Source organism: Hemiscyllium ocellatum, assembly GCF_020745735.1.
Source record: "Hemiscyllium ocellatum isolate sHemOce1 chromosome 15 unlocalized genomic scaffold, sHemOce1.pat.X.cur. SUPER_15_unloc_5, whole genome shotgun sequence".
Lineage (NCBI taxonomy): Eukaryota > Metazoa > Chordata > Chondrichthyes > Orectolobiformes > Hemiscylliidae > Hemiscyllium > Hemiscyllium ocellatum.
Genome location: NW_026867469.1, coordinates 585,631 through 607,944, shown reverse-complemented (window position 1 = coordinate 607,944; position 22,314 = coordinate 585,631). Strand labels below are relative to the sequence as shown.

At 47.3% G+C, this 22,314-nt stretch overlaps 1 pseudogene; it reads left to right on the top strand.

Annotated features, from left to right (window-relative positions):
• The first annotated feature begins 1,975 nt into the window (after positions 1-1,975).
• Positions 1,976-18,524, top strand: LOC132806906 (beta-1,3-galactosyl-O-glycosyl-glycoprotein beta-1,6-N-acetylglucosaminyltransferase-like; annotated as a pseudogene).
• The last annotated feature ends 3,790 nt before the right edge of the window (positions 18,525-22,314 follow it).

The following is a 22,314-nucleotide window of genomic DNA, read 5'->3' as shown; positions in this document are numbered from 1 at the left end:
TCTCTAAAGGATCCACATCAGAACTGTACGTGTTTTTCACTGCAGCATAGGAAATTGAGGGGTAACCTTGTTGAGGTTTATAAAATCATGACAGTGATTGATAAGATTAATGACGAGGGTCTTTTCCCTAGTGTGTGGGAGGTCAGAATCGGGGCCATGTTTGTAAGGTCAGAGGAAAAAGATTTAAAGATTTTCCCCAGAGTGGTTTGTGATGGAGTGACCTTCCAGATGAAGTAATGTATGTGGGCACAGTTATAATGTTTAAAAGATGCCAGCTCTTGATGCCATTCGTTTTTTTCTCCATTCTGTGCTACTGAATGCTCAAATTTCTGTGACATGGCAAGGGAGTACATGTTAAATAGGAGGACCCTGGCAAGCACAGAAGATTAGACGGATCCTGGTTTGTGTGTCCAGCCATCCGTGAAGGCAGTAGGATAGGCAGGTAAGGGAATTAAGAAGGGTCAAAGCCACTGAATACATGAGCAGGGAGGTGTCATGTTGGAGCTTTACAGGATTTTGGTGAGACCACAGCTGGAGTACTGTGTACGGTTCTGGTCAGCGCATTATAGGAAGGATGTGATTGTACTGGAGGGGGTGGGGTGGGGGGGGCAAGGAGATCCACCAGGATGTTGCATTAGATTGAGCATTGCATATACCTGCAGGAGTGTTCTGCTGTGTGTGTGTGTGCGCGCGGGCGCGCGCACGCGCGCGGCTGTGGTAACCAACCCAGCCTGCACATCCCTGGACATTATGGGCAATTTAGCATGGCCAATCCACCTAACTTGAACATCTTTGAAATCAGAGCACCCGAAGGGAACCCAAGCAGACAACATGCAAAACTCCACACAGCCACCCAAGGCTGGAATTAAAGTCTGGTTCCTGGCACTGTGCTCCTGCAATGTTAACCTCTGAGCCACTCTTGGCCAGGGGAATTTTTTTTTTGGATTAATATCAACTTACTGTGCTCAGATTCCCAGCTTGAAAATGAACGGTCAAATCACCATAATTCCAATTTTGCATCAGAGAGAGAGGACGGGTGGTGAAGTTTGATTTAATTTGATTTCCTCTTGTCACTTTTTTTCAAAGAAATTCATGGGATGGGGGCACTGACGGCCAGGCCAGTGTTTATTAGCCATCCCTAATAGCCCAGAGGGCAGTTAAGAGTCACAGGACAAACAGGTAAGCACCTTCCCGTCTCCTGGCCCTCTCTTTATCCAAGAGTTACTCCTCCCACATTGTTGTGGGCTCGATGGCAGGTTCCTTCCTGAAAGAGCAGCCCAGGCTGGGGCGTGGTTTATTGGGCATGGCTGGCTCTGTGTTCTCTCTGGTCGTAAGTTCTCCGATCCAGACTGCACACCAGCGCGATCCGCGTTTACTTCACCCGGGCAACACCGGTCCAGGAACGGCTGGAAAGAAGCAGAGACCGGGGAAGGAAACGCCTGTAGCCAGGCAGGCAGACAGGGGCGAGAGGAGCCCGGACTCCGAGAGAGAAACAACGTAACATTGGCTGGATTTCATCCAGAGGAGGGCGGGAGGAGTTACTGAGAGAGACAGAGAGAGAGGGACAGGAGTTACCGAGAGAGAGTTACAGAGGGAGAGGGAGGAGAGGAGTTACTGAGGGAGAGGGATGAGTTAGTGGAGGAGAGGGATTACAAAGGGAGAGGGGTTATAGAGGGGGAGGGGTTACAAAGGGGTAACGGAAAGAGGGAGAGGTGTTAAAGTGGGAGAGGAATTCCAGAGGGAGAGTAGTTCAGGGGGGAGAGATAGTGAAAGTCGGAGTCATTCGTTGAATCTTGGGGAAAAGGGAAGACAACAGTCTCACAAGGAGAGGGGACTGGCTGGGGCGACCTCTCCAGCAAATTGCAATCACTCCTTCCCCAAGGCCTGGTGGAGGCAGTGCTGCCCAGCACAGAGGGCATCCATCCTGCATTTACCTATTGCCTATAGGCTGGGGACACTGCCTCTGGAAAGTGCCATGCCCAAGCTGAGCCAGCGTTGTGCCCACTGGTCATGCCTCAGATCAGCGCTGTGTGTGTTCAGGGTGGTCTTGTTGTGCCAATGGCTGCTGGTCCAGAGAGGAGGGTGCCGGTTGACCCTCAGGCTGGTGAAACCAGGCGCCAGTCCAATGCAGGAACACATCCTGCTGGTCGAGGAGAACTCCACCTGCTGGCAGATCATCCAGGGGGACAGGCAGGAGTTGGAAAGGGCCCTCCTCAACTCTACTACTGTCTCCCTCAAGCACCAAGCCATCACTGAGGGAGATTATCTGAACATGACCCGAAATTGCAGATCGTTTGTGAGGGCCCGCAAGTATATCACTGTCCCCCTGAGCCCTGAGGAGGAACACTTCCCCTTGGCTTACTCCATGGTCATCCACCAGAGCATTGAGATGTTCGAGAGGCTTCTACGGAGCATTTACGCCCCACAGAATGTCTACTGTATTCACGTGGACCGCAAATCCCCGAGTCAATTTCATGCGGCAGTTCGGGCCATCGCTTCGTGTTTCCACAATATCTTTGTCGCAGCCAAGCTGGAGTGGGTCCCCTATGCTGGCTGGAGCAGAGTTCAGGCGGATCTCAACTGCATGAAGGAGCTGCTGGAGAGCCCTGTCCCCTGGAGGTACTTCATCAATGTATGTGGCCAAGACGTCCCCCTGAAGACCAACCGGGAGATAGTCCGCAGCCTCAGAGCTCTGAATGGCTCCAACGTGATTGAGTCGGATCCTGCGCCAGGGTTCAATAAGGTAACCGCCTTCCTGTCTGCGGGGCCTCTCTTCATCCAAGTGTTTTCCATCCTCCCTCCCTCCATCATCTCTCTCTCTTTCTCCCCTCCAGCCCTCCACTCCTGCCTGTACAAAGAGAGACAGGGTTGTTAAAACTGTTCAGTTGCATGGAGGGAGGTTCAGAATGTACAAAGGAATATAGAGGAGTTGGAGAGTTGAGCTGCAAACAGAGTAGAAGGGCAATTGACGTTTCAGGTTGGAAACTTTCATCCGAACCCAGGGAGGGGATGGGGCTGCAGAATAAATGGGGGTGTGGGGCTGGGGAAAGGTGGGTGGGATGGCGATTGCTGGATGCAGGGAGGAGATGGCTGTGATTGGACAGTGGGTGGGGTGGAGCAGATGGGTGGAAAGGAAGATGGTCAGGTGAAAGGGATGGGGTGGAATGTAAGGGCTGGGCGTGGGATAAGGAGGGATATAGACTGATTAGACAAGTATACAGGAATGTAGGTAGGTTAAGAGTGTAGGAGAAAGTGAGCACTACAGATGCTGGAGATCAGAGTCAAGAGTGTGGCACTGGAAAAGCACAGTGGGTCAGGCAGCATCTGAAGAGCAGAAGAATCAATGTTTCGGACATAAGCCCTTAATCAGGAATGAGTCTTGTGGACCAGGGTGCCGAGAGATAAGTGGGATGGGTGTGGAAGGTAGCTGGGAAATTGATATATAGATGACGGTATTTGGGGGAGTCGGGGGGGGGGGGGCGGGGGTGTGTGGCGGGCGGGGGTGCGGAAGGTCGAGTGGACAGGTGAGAAAGAAGATGGACCGGTCAGGAGGGTGGTGCTGAGTTGGAGGCTTGGGACTGCAATTACTTGGGGTGGGGAAATGAGGAAACTCGTGAAATCGACATTGATCCGTCTGGTTGCTGGGTTCCAAGGTGGAATATCCAGGCATCAGCTGGTAAGGGTTTGGTGATGGAGGAGGCCCAGGACCTGCATGCCCTTGGTGGGAGGGGGAGTTAAAGCGTTCAGCCACGGGGCGGTGGGGTTGGTTGGTGTGGGTGTTCCAGAGATGTTCTCTGAAACCATCCGCAAGTAAGAGTTCTGTCTCCCCGATGTAGAGGAGACCACATCGGGTGCAATGGATGCAGTAGATGACATTGGTGGAGGTACAAGTACATTTCTGTCTCATATGGAAGGATCCTTTGAAGCCTTGGACGGAGGTGAGGGGGGAGGTGTGGGTGCAGGTTTTGCACTTTTCAGAGGCCAGGGAAGGTGCCAGGAGGGGAGGGTGGGTTGGTGGGGGGTGTGGATCTGACAAGGGAGTTGTAGAGGGAATGGTCTCATCGAATGCAGATGGAGTGCAGAGGGAAGTATGTCCCTAATGGTGCGGTCTGTTTGTAAGTGGTAGAAGTGGTGGACAATAATGCAATGTATCCGGATGTTGGTGGGGGAGAAGGTGAGGACCGAGGGGTTCTGTCCCTGTTGCGTTGGGAGGGGTGTGCTTCAAGGGTGAAGGTACAGGAAATGGAGCAGATGCACTGGAGGGCATTGTCAACCACGTGGGAGAGGACATTGTAGTTTTTGAGGTAGGACGCCATCTGGGATGTTCTGTGATGGAATTGGTCCTCCTGGGAACAGCAGAGGCAGAGAAATTGGGAATAAGGGATAGTGTTTTTACAGGGGCAGGGTGGGAGGAGGTGCATTCCAGGTAGCTGTGGGAGTTGGTGGGTTTGTAGTAGATGTCAGCAGTTAGTCGGTTGCCAGAGATGGAGATGGAGAGGTCCAGGAAGAGGAAGGAGGTGTCCGAGATTGTCCGGGTGAATTTGAGGTCAGGTCGGAAGGTGTTGATAGAATTAATGAACTTTTCAACCACCTCATGCAAATACAAGGTAGTGCCAATCCAGTCATCAATGTAGTGGAGGAATAGGTGGGGAATGGTGCCGATGGATGAAGAGGCAGGCATCGTTGGGGCCCATGTGGGTGCTCATAGCTACCCCTTAAGAGTTAAGAGTGAACAAAAGAATGTAAGTTTGGTTCAGAGCATGTAAAGGATTGTTCTTAGGTTGATAGTGAAATAGTCTCACAAACTTGACTGAGATTTTTGAAGAAGTAACATAGAGGATTGATGAGGGCAGAGCGGTAGATGTGATCTATATGGACTTCAGTAAGGTATTCAACAAGCTTCCCCTTGGAAGACTGATTAGCAAGGTTAGATCTCATGGAATACAGGGAGAACTAGCCATTTGGATACAGAAATGGCTCAAAAGGTAGAAGACAGAGAGTGTTAGTGGAGGGTTGTTTTTCGGACTGGAGGCCTGGGACCAGTGGAGTGCCACAAGGATCGGTGCTGGGCCCTCTACTTTTTGTCATTTATATAAATGATTTGGATGCGAACATAAGAGGAACAGTTAGTAAGCTTGCAGATGACACCAAAATTGAAGATGTAGTGGACAGCAAAGAGGGTTACCTCAGATTACAACAGGATGTGGACCAGATGGGGCAATAGGCTGAGAAGTGGCAGATGGAGTTGAATTCAGGTAAATGCGAGGTGCTGCATTTTGGGAAAGCAAATCTTAGCAGGACTTATACACATAATGGTAAGGTCCTCGGGAGTGTTGCTGAACAAAGAGACCTTGGAGTGCAGGTTCATAGCTTCTTGAAAGTGGAGTCGCAGGTAAATAGGACAGTGAAGGCAGCATTTGGTATACGCTCCTTTATTGATCAGAGTATGGAGTACAGGAGTTGGGAGGTCATGTTGCGGCTGTACAGGACATTGGTTAGGCCACTGTTGTAATGTTGCATGCAATTCTGGTCTCCTTCCTATTGGAAAGATGTTGTGAAACTTGAAAGGATTCCAAAATGATTTACAAGGATGTTGCCAGGGTTGGAGGATTTGAGCTTTCGGGAGAGGCTGAACAGGCTGAGGCTGTTTTCCCTGGAGCGTCGGAGGCTGAGGGGTGACCTTATAGAGGTTTACAAAATTATGAGGGGCATGGATAGGATAAATAGACAAAGTCTTTTCCCTGGAGTCGGGCAGTCCAGAATTAGAGGGCATAGGTTTCGGGTGAGAGGGAAAAGATATAAAAGAGACCTGAGGGGCAACATTTTCATGGAGAGTGTGGTACGCGTATGGAATGACCTGCCAGAGGATGTGGTGGAGGCTGGTACAATTACAACATTTAAGAGGTATTTGGATGTCTTCAATAATTTCAGTCCAAGACAAGATCTGAAGCAGCAGTATCGTCTGATATACTCTTGCAAGAATGGTGTCCACAAGGTAGGCACACCCAGTACACAACCTTGATACACTACTCTAAACCCAGCATCCATTCCTCTTGTTTATCTCTTGCCTTATCAGGCCTTGTGCGTAACAGTACAGGTTTTGCTTGGCCATTTCCACATCCCTCTGTGGTCTATTGTTAGAGTATATCCTCCTTCACTGCCATCTGCTTCCTTGCCTGCTAAAGCAACATTTCCTCTCATTCTTCGTCCACACTGAGCCTTATGACCTTGATTGTGGTTTCTGTTTTTGCAGAAGCGGGAAACAGATGCTTATAACTGTGTGTACAAGCCTATCTAGCTTAACCTACACTCCCCTTCCTCTTTCATGATTCAGCTTTGTGATTTTCACAGACAACATTTCTAATTGTTCCTCACAATTTATATATTCCATCACCAGGAAGAAAGGAAACAGACAGTCCTGTTTATTTATATTTTATTAAACAATTCACAGTTTATACAAACAATTACATTGACAGCAGTATACAGAGAAACAGCAATTTTACAAGGGAGGGGAATGACAAAGTCAAGCCCCAAATCCTGACATTCAACCGGTTTTCAGGGAAATGAGGACAAACCTCAAATCCCAGTTTCAATCATTACAAACAGTAACAATGACATTCATACATATAAGACAGTCCACTTGTGTAAGCAACAGCGCATACAATACAGACCCCCGAAAAAACAGCAAGCCTCTTCCCCCCGCCTCCCCGCCACCCCAATCCTTCCCACCTTCTGGCCGCTCTAAGACAGCCCGCCCCTACGCACCTTCCGGCTCTTGGTCCACCCTGACAAACCTTTTGACCACCTCTAGGACAACACACCCCGTTACCCGCCCAGGGCGACAGTGCTGAGGACGGCATCTGGCTCTCAGTCTGCCCCTAATTACCATTGGGCTCTAATCACCCCAATGCACCGTCCGGCCAGTGGACTACCCCGACACACCTTCCCGCACCTCGAGGACAGCCCATCCCCTTCCCAGGGACGACAGCGTGCAGGGTAGCCCACAAGCCTTCTGGATCTCAGGCTGCCCCTATGCGCCTTTTGGCTCTTGTCTGCTCTGAGACATCTTCTGACCACCTCTAGGACAGCCCATCCAGATTACCCCTTCTCATGATGATAATGCTCAGAATGACCTACCCACCTACTGGCTCTAGAGGCAACTGCAATCAGGGTGGCCTACCCACCCTCTGGTTCTCAGGGTGACAGCTTTCATGAACGTCCCAGCTCAAAGTAAGAACTGCCAGACCCAGGGACACACAAGACACACAAGACGGTCTATCCAACACCTAGCTATTGGGGAGACTGTCATCAGGGTGGCCTACCCACTCTCCGGCTTTCGGGACAGCCTACCAACCTTCAGGTTCACAGGATGGCCTACCTGCCCTCCAGCTCTCGGGGTGACAGCTTTCAGGATGACCCATGAGCCTCCCAGCTCACAGTAAGACCTACCAGACCCAGGGACATTCAAGACAGTGCTGGTGATAAGCCCAACAAACCATATGACAGTTAATTACCAACAAACAGAGTCCTTTCTAGTTCAGAGTCCATTAGTACAGACATTTTTCTTCAAAATGTAGAGTCTATTTCCAGGCCTGAGGGGTGGAGAGAGTGCCATACAAGGCCTTGATCAGACCACATCAGAATCAGTCTGTATATTTTTATCTCATTTAAAACATAAAATAATTACATTGACAGCAAGTTTAACCTGCCTTTTTCTTGGGATGAAGGGTTCATCTTATGAAGGAAGGTTGAACAAGTTGGCTTTTACATATTTAAGTTTTGAAATCTGAGAGATCTTTTTGAAATGTATAAATTTCTCTGAGGGGACATGAAAAGGTGGTTGATTGGACATTGCTTTCTCTTGTAGGTTTGACAAGATGTTCTGTAGAACAAGATATCGTCAGAGTCCTACAGCACCGAAACATACCCTTTTGTCCAACTCATCCTGCCAACCAGGTATCCTAATTGGAACTAGTCCCATTATCCTGTGTTTGGTCCATATCCCTCTAAACTTGTCCTATTTATGTTGTCTGTTAAATCTTGTAATTGTACCCACTACAACAATTCTTTTTGTCAATTTGCTCCGTATTTGCACTACCCTCAGGTCTCACCTTAAACCTATGCCCTCTGGGTTTGGACTCCCCCATCCTGGGGCTATTCGCTTTCATTGATTTCCCACACAATTTTATAAACCTCAATATGGTCAACCTTCACCCTCCAATACTCCAGTGACAAAAGTCCTAGCCTATCTAGCCTCTCCTTATAACTAAAACCCTGCAGTCCTGGCAACATCTTTGTAAATCTATTCTGCATCCTTTGCAGTTTAACAACACCCTTCCAATAGCAGGGCGATCACAAATTTACCCAGTACTCCAAAAGTGACCTCACCAATGCCTTGCAGAATTATTTTCCCCTCAGAGGGCTGTTGCACTGTTTAAATCTCTTCTGTACAAAGTTGTAAAGGCTGAGTTGATGAAGTTATGAAAATGTGAAGTTGTTCATTTGGAAGGGCAATCAAAAGAATAGAATATTATTTAAATGGAGAAAGCTTCAGAAAGCTGTAACGCAAAGGGATTTGGGGGAACTACTGAATGAAACATGGAAAGCTTGCACACGGGGGTAGCAGGTAGTTGGGAAGACTAATGGAATATTGGATGAAAACAGAAATTTCTGGAGAGACTCAGCAGGTCGGGTAGCATTCGTGGAGAGAAAACAGAGTCAATGTTTTGAGTCTGGTGACCTTTCTTCAGAACTGAAGTGGAATGTTTGCCCTTATTTGAAGGGGGTTGGAGTGTAAAAGTCAGGAAGTCTTACTACAACTGTGCAAGGTGCTTGTGAGAGCACATCCAGAGTACTGTGAGCACTTCTGGTCACCTTATTTAAGAAAACATGTTGTTTCATTGGAAGAAGTTAAGAGAATGTTTAGAGGGCTGGCCCCCATTATGGAGGGATTGTTTTAAAAACAAAAGGCTAAACAGGATTCTACTCACTGGAGTTTAGAAGAATGAGAGGTGACCTCATTGAAATGGACAGGATTAAGGGGCTTGACAGGATAAATGCTGAAAGGATGTTTCTCCTCATGGGAGAGTCCAGGACCAGGGGGTGTATTGTCTCAGAATAAAGGGGCACCAGTTTAAGACTGAGATGAGGTGGAATTTCCTCTCTCAGAAGGTTGTGCATCTTTGGAATTCCTTGCCAAAGAGAGCTGTCCTTGTATATATTTAAGGCTAAGATGCTCAGATTCTTGGTCAGTGGGGAATTAAGGGTTATGGGGATAGGGCAAGAACATGGATGTGAGGAATGTTGAATCAGCCACGATCCTAGTGGAGCTGGCTTGAAGGACCAAATGGCCAACTCCTGTCCCGACTTGTTAATGGTCTAACATTTACTGATGAACCTGTTCAAAGATGTTATCGCACAACTCTGGAGCAGAAGCGACTTGAACCTGGGTCTCCGAGGCTCACACTGCATGGATCCTAGTTTACTTTATATCATGCACTTGACATTGATGCTGGTAGTTATGGCTGCAATTCGCACCAACCTGCCTTAGATCAAATTAATGAAGTGAAGCCAGTGTAGGTTTTCAAAAGTAAGTCTCCAACCTCGCATCATGCATTGATGAAGCAGCTGAGAATTTGAATGCAGAGAATGTTGTCTGAACTGGATTCAATGAAGTGTTTCACTAGACACTAGATAAAAACGGCTGGACAACAAAATTGACAACACAAGCCACAATTCATAGATCTTGTTTTGGATGATAGGTTGGTAGGTGGGAATGATCCACACAGCTGAGACATATAAACATCAAGACCCGGAGCAGGAGAAGATGATTTGGCCCTACATGACGCCCACCATACTGTATGATCATGTCTAATCCTCTATCTCAATGCCATACTACCACTTTCTCCCCATGCCTTTGATGCTTTTGAAACCTATACATTTGTTAATCACATTCTTGAATATATTCAATTACTCAAACTCCACAGCTTTCTGTGGTACAGAATTCCATAACTTCACTATCCTGTAAATTAAGAAATGTTTCCGCATCTCAGCCCTAAATAGACGACTGCTTTTATTCAATATGTCAGTGATATCAATCTTGGAGTATGTGGCACAATGCCCATATTCGGGGCAATGTCAAACATGGAGGATTGGCAAATGGTGAGGATGATGTAAATTGTCCAGAGGCACCACGATGAACAGACAGCATCCAGTCAGAGGTGAATACAGAAGAGTGTAAGGTGATATGTTTTGGGAGAAGGATGTGAAGAGGTAATAGAAATGTAATGGCACAATCATAAAGAGTGTGCAGGGTTAGAGGGATCTGGCGATAAACATTCATCAAAATTAGAAGGTGGAGGAGGCAGTAGGAGGGTAGAAAAGCAGAAGGCTTCATAAATAGAGGCATTGATGCCAATAAAGGGTTGTGTTATGCTGCATGCCGAATTGATTTAGCCCCAGTTGGATTGTTGTGGTCATTTCTGGTGACTATAAAATGATGTGAGGGCCCTCAGGACAGGGAGAAGAGGAGATTTCGCAGAATGGTGCCAGGGTTTAAGTTGGATGGCTCAGTCGGAAAGGTCAACGACGCTCCCATTGGAAGAAAGGAGATTGAGGTAACGATTATTTAATGGGTACAGGGTGAGCACTCGGTAATGAAGACAAGGAAATATACTTCACTGTTCACCGATTGTACAAGTGCAATGGAATGCAGATGCAAGATTTTGGGTTAGAGGCACGGTGAGGATAACTGAGGAATTGAAACGTAAATGAAGCCTAAACTACATTTGTATGAGATGATGGCCAGTTCCGATGTAAGTTGGATAAAAAAAAGAGATCTGCTCCCATACATACAAGGAACAAGAGTAGGCATTGGCTTTTTTGATCCTGTTCCACCATCCACATTCCTGCATACCATCAATAATCTATCCTCCCCTTGGTAACCAAGGATCCATATCTCCCATGCATGATGCCACAAGGACGGAGGATAAAAGATACCTTTTGACACAATGTGAATAAAGTGTCTTGTGTCTTGCGGAAGGGGTGGCATGGTGGCTCAGTGGTTAGCACTGTTGCCTCACAGTGCCAAACACCTGGGTGCGATTCCAGCCTTGGGCGACTGTCTGTCTTGAGTTTGCACATTCTGCCCATGTCTGCATGGGTTTCCTCCGGGTGCTCTGATTTCCTGCCACAATCAACAAAGACGTGCAGGCCAGGTAGATTTGTCATGCTAAATTGCCCAAAGTATTCGGGTGTATTAGTCGGGGTAAATATCGGGTAGGGTAATGCATGTGGATGGGTAGCTCTTCAGAGGATTGGTGTGGACTTGTTGGGCAAAATGGCCTGTTTCCATACTGTAGAGAATCTAATGTGTGGTGTCCTCCACTCTGAGGGAGGAGCTTTGGATTCAAGTCCCACTCCAGGAGCTCATGGCCCAGGAAGGTGTCTTCATTGCTATTATGAGACACTCAAGGGTATGGGCCAAGTGCTGCAAAATGGGATGAGAATAGCTCGGAGCTTGTCTTTTTGACCAATGCTGACACGATGGGCTGAAGGGCAACTTATTACTTTGGTGTTCTAAACCTAAATAAGCAGAGATCACGGAGTCATAGCATCATACAGTATGGAACAGACCCTACAGTTCAACCTGTCTGCGCTGACCAGTCATTCCAATCTGACCTAGTCCCATTTGCCAGCCTTTGGCACATATCTCTCTAACCTATTCCTGTTCATCCACATCTAGATGCCTTTTAAATATTGTCATTGTACCAGCCGCCTCCACCACCTCTTGGTAGCTCATTCCAGGCACACAACACCCACTGCGTGAAAAAGTAACCCTTCAGGTTTTTCCCCTCTCACCTTAAACCTATGCTTCTAGTTTTGGACTTCCCCACCCTTGGGAAAAGACCGACATGGAAGGAATCAAAATGGGGCAAGAACAGAAAATGAATTCAGCTAAACAATTCTGAGCAGCAACAGAAAAATGCAGTCAAGTACGTATGTAAGCTAGCTAGCTTACTGAAACTGGCTCCAGTTAAGTGAGAAGGCAGGAAGACCAAAACAACACTCAACAGGTGTTGTAGAAGTTTAAGGTCAATGATCTAATGCTAAATACCATGTACCTAGATCAGGATCTGATTGATCAGTTGTGTTGCTAAGGCTTGAAATCAAAATGTAATTCATGAAAAGGGAACGCTGATTTGTGTGTAAAAGTGTGATTGCAACTGCCTGTTTCAGACTCTCCAGGTAAGGGTGGGCTTTGACCCAGCTGGTTGAGTCTTCTTGCATGTATGTGGTAAAGGAAGCTGTGTGAGGTGTACTATCATCCGGCTGATCATTTCAACATCTATCCATGCCCCTCCTGATTTTATGAACTTCTGTAAGGATACCCCTCAGTATCCGACACTCCAGGAAAAATAGCCCCAGCCTATTCGATCTCTTACTGTAACTCAACCGCTCCAATCTCGGCAACATCCTGGTAAATCTTTTCTTCACCCTCTCAAGTTTAACAACATCCTTTCTTTCGAAGGGCGACCAGAATTGTATGCAGTATTTTAAAAGTGGCCTCACCAATGTCCTCTACAGACAATAGATCACACTTGGTAATGGCAAAGGCATATCAGAGATAGTCAAAGATACTCCTACTTATAGACAATAGGTGCTGGAGTAGGCCATTCAGCCCTTCGAGCCAGCACCACCATTCATTATAATCATGGCTGATCATCCACAATCAGTATCCTGTTCCTGCCTTATCCCCATAACCCTTGATTCCACTATCTTTCAGAGCTCTATCCATCTCTGTTACAGCTGCAACATCACATCCCAACTCCTATACTCAATGCACTGACCAATGAAGGTAAAGGTATCAAACACATACTTCACCACCCTGTCTATCTGTAATGCACTTTCAAAGAACTATATCCCTGCACACCATGTCCTTCTCTCTAAGGCAAAAGCTCTGTGTTCAAGTCCCACTCCAGGAGTTGATGACCACAGGAAAGTGTCTCCATTGCACTGGTGAGACATGAAAGGCGATGTTCCCAGTGCTGGAAAATGAGACTGGAGTAGAAGGAGCCTGTTTTGCCAGCACAGACACGATGGGCTGAAGGATCTATTTTTCTGGTGCTCTCAACCTTTATGACCAGAGGGCACAGCTTGAAGTGTATTTTTGGAGCCAGATCCACTGGGAGAGTTTGAGGATGAGTTTTATGTTTGCTCAGCGAATGAGCATTGGGAGATGGTTTGGGAGGCAGGGATATGGGGAAATAGGCAGGTGACTGGCACTAGGCAATAGGAGTGAGAAAGGCCTAAGGGGCTGAATGGCCTTGTTCTCCACTGTAAGGTGAGTAGCTGAGAGAAGGAGTGTGCATGGACCTTGCTGGAGCTGGGGGCAAGGAGAGTTGGGGAGGGGAAAAGCCATAGGCGAAGTTGAAAAGCTATCATTTCTACTTTCTCGTTTTCTCACTCTCTCTTGCGCTTGCCTTTTAGAAACGTTGGCAATACCACCACGATACCCTCGACCAAGTCGTCTTGACAGCGCAACTGAAAGACCAGCCGAACATCAGCACCTCCATCTTCGTGGGCAGTGCCTACTTCATGGCCACCAGAGAGTTTGTCGGCCATGTGTTTGCCAGTGCTGAGATCCAGGCCTTCCTCAAGTAGTCAGAGGACACCTACAGCCCGGACGAGCATGTGTGGGCTACCCTGCACAGAATGCCCAATGTACCCGGCTCTATCCCGTACACCCAAGAGGCCACCAGGACTCTTGGCTGGGCAGTAAAGTGGTCCTTTGAGGCTGGAGACGTTGCGAGGGGTGCCCTATACCCTCTCTGCACGGGAAGGTATTGCTACTTGGTTTGTATGTATGGGGCAGGAGATCTACAGTGGGTGGTCCGTCAGAGATGTTACTTTGCAAATAAGTTTGACCCCAACATGGACAACACGGCAGTACAGTGCATGGAGGAATATCTCCGAAACAGGACACTTGGTAAAACCAGGGCTGGGTTGGAGGTTGGGACAGAGTAAACCTCGGTGATGGTTGTAGCGGTGGTGGGTGAGACATTGGAAACACTGAGAGACTGGGCACTGTGAAACTGGGCACTGTGAGACTATACTATAACACTGGCTCTTGCGGAGGCCAGGCACTGTGAAACTGCATGCTGCAACATGGCCACTGTAGCACTAGGCAGTGTGAGGCTTGGCACTATAGTGTTGGGCACTGTGGAGACTGGATACCTTAATACTATCCACTGTAACACTGGGCACTGTGAGACTTAGCACTGTAACATTAGTTACTGTGAGAGTCAAAATGTGTGGTGCTGGAAAAGCACGGCAGGTCAGGCAGCATCCGAGGAACAGGAGAATCAATGTTTCAGGTATAAGCCCTTCATCAGGAATGTGGGGGAATAAGGGGGTTGAGAGATAAATAGAGTGAGGGTGGGGCTTTTGGGGAAGGTAGCTGGGAAGGTGCTCAGTAAGTCCAGTTGGATGGGTGATTGTGATTGGTCAGTGGGGAAGGTGGAACATATAGTTAGGAAGGAAGATGGACAGGTCAAGAGGGGAGAGCCGACTTGGAGGGTTGGATCTGGGATGAGGTGGGGGCAGAGGAGAGATTTGGAAACTAGTGACATCAAAGTTGATGCCAAGTGGTTGAGGGTCCCAAGGCAGAAGATGAGGTGTCCTTCCTCCAGTCATCAGCTAGCTTGGATTTGGTGAGGGCAGTAAGTGTCATTGTGGAGTGGGAAAGGGAGTTGAAGTGGTTGGCCACAGGTCGATGGGGTTATTTGTGCCCAGTCTCACCAGGGACACATCCACCAATAATACTCAACACTGCACTAGTGAGCACTGCATTACTGGAACACTGCACGAGTGGGCACTGTACAGCTGGACACTGCAAGACCGGTATTGTGACCATCACTTTTTTTTATTTTTCTCATTTTGGTTTGGAACTGAGTCCAAATTGAGAATTGAACTTTGAACAGTGGCTAGTTCTTCTTTTAAAAAAAAACTGGAGAGACAAAAGACTGGTGTTTGCTGTTAGGATCTGGCCAGGAAAGATAATGCAGGTGAATTACAGCTCTCTGAACACAGCAGACGATTCAGCACTGAGATGTAGTTCTGCTCAGGGACTGACAGCTGGATGGATATTGAATGGGTCAGTCAGTAAGAGGAATGCTGCCAAGCAGGTAACCACAGAGAATGGTGAGAGAGAACACAAAAACCATGAGTGACCCCGCTCTGACTGGATTTTGGGCTTGGAGGAAGTGCTTCTTTGGAAGTTGCTGGACTGGTCTGGTCTTCCTTTTTGGTTTGACTTTGTCTAGTTATTTCCCCAGTTGTTAACTTGTTAAAAGGTCTGAGATGAGAATGTGAGTCTTCGGGAATGAGTATTAGTCTCCACAGGTCTTCAGAATTTGTTCGCATTGACTGGTGACTTTAAGTTCAAACAGGGTGTACAGTTCTTGTGCCTGTAATGCAACCCAGCATCAAAGGATTTCATGATGGCCTACTATTTATCATTAAAACTGTTATCAACTGGCAAATTAAAATTGTAAACAAGTTTATCTCTTAACTGTCTGCTGGTGTGCGAATTGGGGGGGTGCATGGGTTTAGGATCATCTGTGTTCTGCCAAAGTGACATAAACAGAAATTAACAATTTATTAAGTTATAAACTTGATATCCAAGATCTGTAATTTGTAAATTCTGGTTAGGAACAATTGAACGATTTTGAGGGCCATTGAATGGTTGAACGTCTCTGTGTTGCAAATCCAGTGATCGGGAGGCTGGTTTTGGTTGAGCTTCATTTTCCTGTGTCACCCCAGACACCGTACCTCCAGGCACAATAACTCTGGATATTGTCACTCCCTGTATGGCACTGTCAGTCCAGACACTCCAACGCTTGACACTGTCACTCTGGTTACAACACTGTCCCTCTGGACACTATCACTAGATACTGTGAGATCAGACTGTGACACTGGACAGTGTAATGCTGGACATTGCGATGTCAGATGTTTTAACTATAGACACTAACACCGGAAATAGTGACACGAGATATCATTTGGATGCAGATAGAAATGAAAACAGTCAAAAAGAAAACAAATGAGATAGAATCTACTTGTAGAAATGGGAACTAAATGGGACTGAGTGAGAATGATTATGGCTGTCTAATGAACAGAAATCAGAACACTGCAATGATGTCCACATCTAATTGAGGATCTCGGGGTGGTTTGTATAAAGAATACCAGATATGCGGGAGTGAGTTTCAGACTGGAATCTAATCGAGAGGTTCAGGGTGGTTTCTGTACAAATGACAGAAGCTGACCTATGTGTGTGAATGGCCCGTGTTAGTCTAACATGCAGGGATTGTTTAATGGAGCTTGCTTCATACTTCAAGGACTCAGACATCTCCATTTTATCTGTCTCCCACCAAAATTGAAGCTATACAAAGAGAAATGTTGCCTCTGTAATGCCATATGTAATGCCATCTGTATACATCCAGGGCAGGTACAATCCTGGGATTGATAAGAGTAAATCTCCCTCCACTTCATCCTCATCAAACACTCCCAGGACAGGGACAGAATGGTGTCAGGTACAGAGGAAGAACTCATCTCGATATTATTCCCATCATTGTTCCTTTGGCCATGGGTTTGAAATGCGATCCCCACACTGTCATTGACTATAGATCTGTCACTGAATTTAGTTTCATCATTTAGGAATGTATTCAGCCCAGTGAGCCCTCACAGCTCTCTCTCCCTCATAGGTATAGACATTGTGTCTGTCTCTCCTCTTCTGTCTCCTTATTTCTCTCCCTGTCTCTCTCTCTCTCTCTCTTTGCCTCTCACTTCTCTGCCTCCCTCCCTCATCTCTGCTTTCTGTGGGTTTCTGTGGGTCCGTGACACCATTGCGATGTTAAGAGAGAGTGTACCATGAATGTCACGGTGTTTGCTGTGCCCTGGAGTTTGGAGGACTAGCTGGTGGGCAGTAAACAAGGTCATTTCCAGCTTGGTGAGCTAGTACCACCCCAGCCTCAAATTTCCCTGGACCATCTCAGACTCCTCCCTCCCCTTCCTCGACCTCTCCATTTCTATCTCGGGCGACCGACTCAACACAGATTCCACCTCCTCCCTCCCTGCCTCCTGTATAAACGCTATCCCATATTCCCAATTCCTTTGCCTCCGTCGCATCAGATCCCAGGAGGACCAATTCCACTATCGAACTGCCCAAATGGCCTCCTTTTTCAAAGACCGCAATTTCCCCTCGGATGTGGTTGACGATGCTCTCCACCGCATCTCCTCCATTTCCCGCACCTCCGCCCTTGAACCCTGCCTCTCCAATTGCCACCAGGACAGAACCCCACTGGTCCTCACCTTCCACCCTACCAACCTTCGGATACATTGTACCATCCTCCATCATTTCCGCCACCTCCAAACAGACCCCACCACCTCGGATATATTTCCCTCCCGACCCCTATCAGCGTTCCACAGAGACCACTCCCTCCGCGACTCCCTCGTCAGGTCCACACTCCCCACCAGCCCAACCTCCACTCCCGGCACCTTCCCTGCAACCACAAGAAGTGCAAAACTTGTGCCCACTCCTCCTCCCTCACCTCCCTCCAAGGCCCCAGTGGATCCTTCCATATCCGTTGCAAATTCACCTGCATCTCCACACACATCATTTACTGTATCCACTGCACCCGATGTGGTCTCCTCTACATTGGGGAGACAGACCGCCTACTTGCATAATGTTTCATGGAACACCTCTGGGACACCCGCACCAACCAACCCAACCACCCTGTGACTGAACACTTTAACTCCCCCTCCCACTCCACGAAGGACATGCAGGTCCTTGGCCTCCTCCATCGCCAGACCTTGGCCACACGACGCCTGGAGGAAGAGCGCCTCATTTTCCACCTAGGAACCCTCCAACCACACAGAATGAATGTAGATTTCTCCTGCTTCATTTCCCTCCCCGCACCTTATCTCAGTCCCAACCCCCGGTTTCAGCACCTGCAATCTTCTTCCTGACCTCTCCGCTCCTACCCCCTCTCCGGCCTATCACCCTCACCCTCACCTCCTTCCACCTATTGTATTCCCAGCACCCTCCCGCAAATTTGCCCCAACCTTTTATCTCAGTCCACTTGGCACACCAGCCTCATTCCTGAACAAGGGACTATGCCTGAAACTTCGGTTCTTCTGCTCCTGAGATGCTGCCTGGCCTGCTGCGCTTTTCCAGCGCCACACTTTTCCACACTGGTCTCCAGCATCTGCAGTCCTCACTTTCTCCGAGTTAGTACCAAGTGAGGCTGCCTGAAGGGTCACTGCTAAAGACACAGGCACTTACAATTGATAGCAATGAGTAGCTGAAGGGAACAAATGTAATGTTTCCAAGTTCACTGAAAAGTGGGTGGGAGAGAAAGCTGTGGGGACGACTGAAGATATGGGCAACTTCACTGAGTGAGAAAGGAATTAGCAGATGGAATATAATGTGCAGCAGATATTTCCAAGCTAACTTAGTGACTGATTAAAATTCCCATTCCTTGCCCAGTCCATCCTTCTACACCCAAAGGTGATTTGTCCCTGTGGGACAGCAGTGTAGGTCAAACTGTGGGATATGAAGTGTTCCCAGTCTGAGCTACAACATGAGGAGCACAAGGATTGAGGTGATTATTCTGTTGTGGAAGTTGAATGAGTTTTGGAAACAGAGTCCCTGTGATTGAAAACACTATGAACCTGGCAGCATCCAGAACCCAAGTAAGGCGTCAGAGAAATCACAGATGGAAGTGGGAAGGGACTGGGCAAGGGCAGAAAAAAAAAATCGACTCAATGTTCTGGGGACATGAGTTTGAATCCTACCGTGGCAGGTGGTGGGAATTGAATTCAATTTCAGGGGAAAAGGAAGGAGTCTTCCCCATTAAAACATTGTTGTGAAAACCCATCTGATACACTAATGAGCTTTAGGTAAGGAAATTTGCCATTTGACCTGGTCTGGCTTACATGTGACTCCAGACTCACAGCAATGTGCTTGACCTTTAACTACCCTATAGGCAACTGGGGATGGACAATAATGCCGGCCCAACCAACGATGCTCCCATTTGTGAACAAGTTTATTTAAAAGTTCTCCAGCTCTGGTACCCTCCTGGTAATCTTCCTGTGCCAACTCTCCAAGATTGATGAATTCTTTGGCAATGCAGTTCAGTTCAGTTCCCAGTTCAACTTTTAGCTCAATTGACAGGGTTTGTGTAGCTCTAATTTTTAATGTTTGCTTTAATGATTAATAGCATTAGGTACTTATCTGTGATCATCATCTCAACTTGTCAAAGACCATAGAATCCCTACACTGCAGAAAGAGACCACTTGGCCCATTGAGTTTGCATCGACCCTCCACAACCCAGGGCTTGGTCATGACATGGGCTGCTTCAGGCACAGCCAACTCCATTTTCACCTGTAGCTCCATGATCCGCTTGTCTTTCTCCCTGCCTCACAATTATTCATCCCTTTGTCTGCCAGACTGCTCTTCTCTCTCCCTTTCTGGGCTCCATCTATTGGAGGAGTGGGACACAAGTAAGTTGTTCTCTCTCACTGGTTCCCTTCATGCGAGTTTCAGGTCTCGTCTGGTTGACCATCTCCTCACAAAGTGACGAATTTGGTCCCTCGTGTTGCTGCTGCGAATCTGATGCTCCCCAGTCAGAATCTGTTCTCCGTCCTTGCCATTTGAAGCATGTCTTTGAGATGGTGTTTAAAGGGCAATCAACATTTAGGAGTGAAGTGATGTAATAATCAGCAAAAACAACCTTGACCATGTCTGTCCTGCTACCAGTTATTAGGAAGAAGTACTTTACTGTGTTCATTGAAATTGGCAACACGCACAATGTTGAAGCTGAAACCGAATAGCATTCCTGTTTTCGTTTCTCACTCATGTCTGAAACATACATCTTTAACCATGCATTATATATCAGTCAGAACTATTTCATGTCTTCTGAAAACACTTCTGGGCCAGACCAGGTAAGATTCCCAGATTTCCTTTAGTGAAGGACATGAGTGAAGCAGATGTGAATTTACAGCAATTGGTGTTAGTTTCATAGTTCCATTGCAGAACTTAACTTTCAATTTCAAATGGATTAATTATTTGAGATTAAATTCTGCCAATTGCTGGTATTTGTATCCTGGGTGACTGCATTACAAGTCCAGTGAGGTTCTCCCAGTCCCACTACATCACAAGTTACATTATTTCCCAACTATCAATACCTTAGTTTCCAACAGCACTGTCTGTGTGTGCAGCAGCTCATTTGATTCTCTCTCCCCCACCACTTCCACCCATTGTTACTATGTAGCTGCTACAGTTTGATTTCAAAATGTGTGCATTTCAGTTGGAAACATACAAATAATTCTGTAATTTTAACTTTATCAATTGGTCGGTTATTAATCATTTATTTCACTCTTAGATTATGGAGGAATCATTTCATTTCAGATGGAAAGAGGTAGCTCTGATCACTGAGATAATGCAGGGCTGGTGTCTGAGTATTTGTGTGATCAAAGGATCAAGAAGTTGCCAACTATTTGGACTTGATATTACAGTGTGGTGTATTTCTCTCACCTCTGTAAAAGGATAAAGCAAAACACACGAGACATTACATTGACGCAAGAAAAGCAATTCCTGGAATTCTGAAATAAAATGGGAGTGATGTGGAGTCTTCCTTGTTTCAACAAGATTCAGTGGAAAATTTCAGTAGCAGCTGGTGAGCGTTGGGGTGTGGGTGATAGTCACTGTCAAGCAGAGGGAGATGGAGCTGTGATTGTAAAACCTTCACAGAGTCCTAGAGGTCTACAGCATGGAAACAGGCTTTGCGGCCCAATTTGACGATGCCACTCAGTTTTCACTGTTAAATAGTCCCATTTGCCTCTGTTGGCCCATTCTCTCTGTGTCTCTCTCTGTGTCTCTCTCTCTCCCCACCCCCCCCCCCCCACCCCACCCCAGCAGTCCCTCACTCCCACAGATTATGGATAAAGGGGACTCAGTAATAGCAGTGCCACTGAGTTTCATAAGACTCGAAACAGAAAGTAATCCTTGATGTCGAGGAAACAGCAGTAATGAGGTGAGGCAAGGAGATGTAATGCACATGGACAGGACAAACAAGACAAGGAAATACACGATGAACAACAGGACCCTGGGAAGCATTGACAATCGATTTGGGGTGAATGTACACCAGTCTCTGAAGGTAGATAAAGAATGGCTTTTATTAGCCTGACATCTTGTTTCTGTCCTTGGGATTTTCACTTGCGATCTCTTCCTCCCTTGAACTCTCTTTCTCTCATTCCCTCCCTCTGACTGTCACTATCTCATTCTCTGTCTGTTGGTTCTTCTCTTTCTCTCAATGCATTTTCTCTCCATCTTTCTTCCTGGCCCCTCTGCTCTGTCCCAGTGGCAGGGAAGGGGGATTGGGAAGATTTGGACTTAGTGCCACAAGTTGCTGTACAGTTAATGCAATAGGATACACATTTCCCATGTCTCTCCCGGGTTTTACCGTCACTGTTGTCCAAACCGGCCAGGGAGTGGAGGGATGAGTGGAAGGGGCATTAAGTACCTTTCTCATTGAGTGTGTGATCGGTTGGCTGCAGACTGGAATCTTGCTGTGCATTAAAGCAGTCAGTCAAAGACCAGTTAGTCTCTGAACATACTCACTATGTTCTTTAGCTCAGGGATTGTGAGTCTGTGAGGGGAGGCAGAGTAGCCATGCCCAGAGTTCTTGAGCAGAGGAATGGGAAGCAAGGAGGTGGTGAGAGAGAGAGCCAGGGAGAAGAAGTGTTTGATGGGGCTTGAGGGGGGAAGTGGCTGTTGTAGGAGAGAGAGAGATGGAAGGGTGAGAGGACAAAGAGGCAGAGTATGAGAAAGGGCGGAAGAGCGGTCTCCCCAGGTAGGGGAGTAACGATGCCATTCAGGGCAAGGCCTGAGGAGCTGGACAGCACTAGGATCATTTAATGGGGAGTGTGGGTGGAGGATGGGGGATTGTTGGTGGTTGTGGTGGTAGGGAGGCATGATGGGCTGAAAGGATTATCTGTGTGATGTGAAGCTTCCATAATTCTGGGACTGGGATCTTGCTGTGCACAAAAGGAGTCAGTTACAGGCCAGTTAGTCCAGGCAAACTCATTAATCTCTGCGCCAGGGAGTGGGGCTCAGCATGATATGGGGGAAACAGCAAAATATTTGTGAGGGTACACATTTGGTGAGGAGTATATTTGGGAGGGCAAATAATTGGGGAAGAGCAAACATTTGGGAGGGGACTAAAATGGGAACAGAATAGGGGGATGCAATATTGT